This window comes from Lynx rufus, unplaced genomic scaffold (assembly GCF_022079265.1).
Source record: "Lynx rufus isolate CCGP_SWC_20201006 ecotype Redwood Valley unplaced genomic scaffold, mLynRuf1.p SCAF_10, whole genome shotgun sequence".
NCBI classification, from domain to species: domain Eukaryota; kingdom Metazoa; phylum Chordata; class Mammalia; order Carnivora; family Felidae; genus Lynx; species Lynx rufus.
This window is the reverse complement of record NW_025814824.1, coordinates 22,202,810-22,208,144: the sequence shown is the minus strand read 5'-3', so window position 1 is coordinate 22,208,144 and position 5,335 is coordinate 22,202,810. Positions and strand designations below refer to the sequence as shown.

At 35.0% G+C, this 5,335-nt stretch overlaps 1 pseudogene; it reads right to left on the bottom strand.

Annotated features, from left to right (window-relative positions):
• Positions 1-4,912: 4,912 nt before the first annotated feature.
• Positions 4,913-5,008, bottom strand: LOC124505424 (uncharacterized; annotated as a pseudogene).
• Positions 5,009-5,335: the final 327 nt, after the last annotated feature.

Below are 5,335 nucleotides of genomic sequence, written 5' to 3'. Positions count from 1 at the left end.
TTCATGATGATGTCATTCTTCATGAGAGGGAAAATGTAAGTGAAGAAGCAGTTTTACTGGCATATATGGTGAATTCAGTTTTACCTCCATAGACTTGGACACACCTATATGATATTTAAGGAGATGGTTGGAGATAGATGGAGTTGGAGAAAAAAAACCTTGGATAGTTTTGGTAATAAGGAAATTAATAGTGAAAAGAATATTTGGATGAGATAACTCAGGGACAGAATGTAGAGGAAGAAGAGCAGAGATGCCTAGGGCAGAACCTTGGGAGAGTGTAGACATTGTGTAGCCATGGAAAGAATAGAAAATAACAAAGAAGGCAGAGAATAAGTATGGGGAGTTGTATTTAAGTATTTTATATAGAGAATGTAGAAAGATCTTCTAGTTTATGAGTCAAATAATCTGTGCTCTTGTGCTATTTCTAGGCATGTGGCCTTGGCTGTAGCACTTAATATCACTGAATTTTTATTTTCTCCAACACAAGATGAGGCTATGGCTCCTGCTGCCTGGCTTATAGGTTTATATTAGATAAGGTGATATATGTGAAAGTACCTTGGGAACACATCAAAGCACCATATAAATGTAAAATATCATTACTATTTTCTAGACAATGAGTACTTTTGTCCCTTCTTTCCTCCTTTCTGCTGATGAAATGTTAAGTGGGCTTGTAATTTCAGCCTTATGTTATTGTATGATGTCCTCTTGCATGGAAAGAAAAATTGCTAACAAATTTACAGGACTGCCAAGTGGTCTAGGCCAAGAACTTTTAAGATATGAAACAGAGGACACACTACATTTTTAAAAACTGACTTTGACGCACACTTTAGTTCAGGCTGACATTGGGTTAGTACTAAGAAAATCAATTTTTGGAAATTTGGTTATGTGCTTGGCATCACTATAAAAGCAATTGGAAGGAAATGGTGTTTCTAATTCAAAATGGATGGCCGAGTATAAATACAGTCTTAAATACAGTCCCAGTGGCAGGGATGCCTGCAAGCAAATTTAAACAGTCAGTGGAATTTGTTTTACTACCTGCTTCCACTTTTTTTTTTTTTTTTTACAGATTTTTCTCCTATTTCAGTCCTGTCTACTACATTTTCTCTACTTAACCTCCATTCTGAAGAGTTTTTCTGAGTCTGGGGAATATATCATGCGCTCATTCATTTTTAAGTGTTAATATAGGAATATATTATTTCTTTTTTCCCCCTTTTTTAAAATATGAAATTTATTGTCAAATTGGTTTCCATTCAACACCCAGTGCTCATCCCAACAGGTGCCCTCCTCAATGCCCATCACCCACCTTCCACTCCCTCCCACCCCCCATCAACCCTCAGTTTATTCTCAGTTTTTAAGAGTCTCTTATGGTTTGGCTCTCTCCCTAACTTTTTTTTTCCCTTCCCCTCCCCCATGGTCTTCTGTTAATACGTTATTTCTTAAAGGCAGTGTTTATCAAAGAGTGCGATAGTGAATTACCCAGATGAGCAGACTCAGGTGATTTTGACCTCTGCTCCCATCAGAGAAGCACTGTGCTAAGAGCATCTAGTTCTTTAAACAGGTACACAAGGGGGCATCTGGGTGGCTCAGTCTGTTAAGCATTTGACTTCAGCTCAGGCCATGGTCTGGTGGTACATGGGTTCAAGCCCAGCGTTAGGCTCTGTGCTGATAGCTCAGAGCCTGGACCCTGCCTCATGGATCCTGTCTCCCTCTCTCTCCACCTTTGCCCTGCTTGTACTCTGTCTCCATCTCTCTCAAAAATAAATAAAACATTAGAAAAAAAAACAGGAATGGAAGAATTTTATATTTTACAAAGGAAATGAGTGAAACATCATTATAGTATGAAGGAAATAATTCTTAGAATTAAAAAAAAAAACTTGATTTTTCCCTCACTAATTAGACATACAGTGTTCTTAGCCAAGTCACTTAATCTCTTTGAAATTTCATTTGTCAATTTTTACAATGGATATAGTAGTAATAATAAAACCAGTAATCAAATAGAACCTACTTAATCTCACAGAGTAGTTGTGAGCATCAAGAGAGAAAAAAAGATTGTTGATGAAAGTAATTTTACAAGTCTGAAATAATATACTATAGTCATTTTTATTTTAGCTAACAAGGGCATATCTTGAGGGGGATGCCTCTTAATATGTTTTATATTAAATTATATATTTTACTAATGCTCAGAAAGCCTGACTTACAGATAGGTGGAATACATAAAAGCAAATACAACATATTAATTACACATAGCTGAAATATAGATTTAGATTTTTATTTTTATGGATATATTTCAAGAAGAAGCTTAATATTGTATCAGAAATCCTGGGTTGGTGCTCCTTAAGTATTTATTGAATAGGTGAATACATTTGGAATAGATTTATTTTATATTGCTAGCACAGAGCTATTCTTTTATATTTTCTCAAAAAAATCTTCATAAGGACAGAAAATATGAAAACTTTGTTAATACCTTATTGATATAGCATCACGCAGGAGTATTAATACCAGCATGACAGCATATCAATAGTAATATGATGAATGCAAAGAAATTCTGCCTTGAGGTCCATGCAAGCATCCACTTGAGCTTTATTCTTATGATTTAAAGGATCATTACCTATCAATTCAATTATAATTTTATCACAATGAAATGAGCATATGCCTGTCAATAACATTGTTTATTAATTCTTTTAAACAAACCTAGAATGTACTTAAGGGATCAGATCTATAACCATTGCACTCCTAAGGGAGCAGTTATTTTTCACTCCTGTGCTGAACGTTTTATTTAAATGCTTTCTAAAGTTACATGTAAGAGTTACTAAATAGGGCTTTGCATTAAGGGGTGAATTTTCTTATGTTTGGTTTACGGTAAGGATTGTATATTAGCTAGACTTTCAGTGTAAAGCTGAAGTTATCTGAGGATGAATATTAGTAAATATTGTAGAATTCTTTTGTTCCTAATTCCCTCTTTCTTTCCCTTTCTTCCATTCTTCCTTGAGTCCCATCATAATTGTCATAACATTGATTGTCTTCTTTATGCAACAGAATGTATTAGATAGAAAAAAGAGACTTAAAATCAGTGGTTTTTGGGGTGCCTGGGTGGCTCAGTTGGTTAAGCATCTGACTTTGGCTCAGGTCATGATCTCACTGTTTGTGAGTTCGAGCCCCGCGTCGGGCTCTGTGCTGACAGCTCAGAGCCTGGAGCCTGCTTTGTATTCTGTGTCTCCCTCTCTCTCTGCCCCTCCCCTGCTCATGCTCTGTCTCTCTGTCTCTCAAAAATAAATAAACATTGGGAAAAAAAATTTTTTTTTAAATCAGTGATTTTCAACTGAGGGTGATTTTGCCTCCAAGCATGCATTTTTAATATCTAGAGACATTTTTTGTTTGTCATAACTGGGGGAGTATTAGTGGTATCTACTGGGTAGAGCTAGAGATGGTGTTCCACATCCCACAATAAAAAAAGCAATTTCCCACAACAAAGAATTATCTGTTCCAAAATCTCAGTAGTGTTGAGGTCGACAAAAGTCACCTTAAGTAATTTCCAGATTTACCACATACTCAGTATTGGCATCTTCTCTACAACATCCCTTCCAGGTGTTTTGCTGCCTTATTCCTTTACAACTTGTAATAAGAATTGAAGATGATAATTATGGACAATATCCTTCCATGTATAGAAAGCACTAGAGTCTATATTACTGCCCGTAGGTTTCTGTTTCTCCCATGGTCATCTTCAACATCTTGTGACAAAACACTGTTTATTAACTACACTGTTATGGCCATACTTTAGGTTTTAAATGAACACAGACAGGATATTTTATATTTCTTTTCAGTAAGGATGATCTTAATAGAGGAGTGAAGGTCTGTTTTTACTGCCTTTACTGCTTGTTTGTTATTGTTGTTGTTGTTGTTGTTGTTGTTGTTTTATTTGAGAAGTACTGTGGAGAGTGGCTGAGAGCACAAAACTGGAATCCATACTTTCTGGTTTGAAAACTGGCTCTTATGTTTATTTCTTGTGTGAAACCAGGCGAGTGTATTAACTTCTCTGTAAAATGGGAATTTTACATGGGATTGTGTAGATACTTACACTGATGTTAGAATTATGACTATATTTCATCAGTGCAAAGATGTTATTGATTTAAAGCTGCAGCATTATTTTACATACCAACAAGAAAGAGAAAATGCTGCCAATTAAATTATTATATTCCATCATGTGTAAGGCCTATTCCAATTTCAGAGGTTGTTCAAATGTGACCAAAAAATGTGCATCTTAAGACCAATGAAATACAGTATATGTTAAATGTTTAGAACCATGCCTGACACTGAGTGTGCTCTAAATATCCATTAGTACTTAAATTGATATATGTATAATATACTTCTAGAGTGAGAACAGGCAATACTGTTCAGAAAGCACCCCAGAGCTACACCACTGCTGATCTTTTTCAGGAATAGGTGTTTTGGGGTTTTTTTTTGTTTTTTTTTTGTTTTTTTTCTTTCTTTCTTTCTTTTTTTTTTTCTTTCTCTTTCTTTCTTTCTTTCGTTCTTTCTTTCTTTCTTTCTTTCTTTCTTTCTTTTTGTCTTTTCTTTCTTTCTTTCTTTCTTTCTTTCTTTCTTTCTTTCTTTCTTTCTTTCTTTTTGTCTTTCTTTCTTCTGTTATTATTTCTATTCCTAATGTTCTAAAGGACCATTAATGACATGAACAGGAGGAATATTAGATAAAGAACCCATTGAAAAAAATAAGTGCATCAACTAACTGTAAGCATCTAATAGGATGAGGAATTTGGAGTTGTAATGTCTTTTATCTATTTCTCTATTTGATTTGACTCTGTGTTCTGTGTCATAGCCTGCTATATTTTCTTGACTGCCCTGAGTCATTCTCTTGGGCTTTCATTCTCTGTGAACATATGTTTATATTCCTCTTTTTATACTGTGTCTTCATTTTTCTATGTATGCCTTCTCAATTTTAAAGTGATAAGAACAGATACTACACTTTATCTTTGCCAAAAGGCTGAGAAGCGATGCCTTCTCAATTTTAATACTAACATCTAGAGGACAGGGGCCAGGTGTTAATACTTATTTAATATGTGCACATTTTCAGATGTAGACCATGTGTAAGCTTATAATCTACAAATTGTTAGCCTCTTTTATACTGTGAGATGTAGAAAGCGTGGATGTGCCGGGACTAGCAAGTAGACTAAGTCAATTGGTAAATTAGTCTCTACAGGACTTATGTGAGGTCAGAGTTCAGTGTGTCATATGCTCTGAACAGAGCATAGAAAGCATCCCTGTTCAGGAAGAGTAAGAATTTTTGACAATACTTCCTTTTAGTCCCATATCCTTATAAATT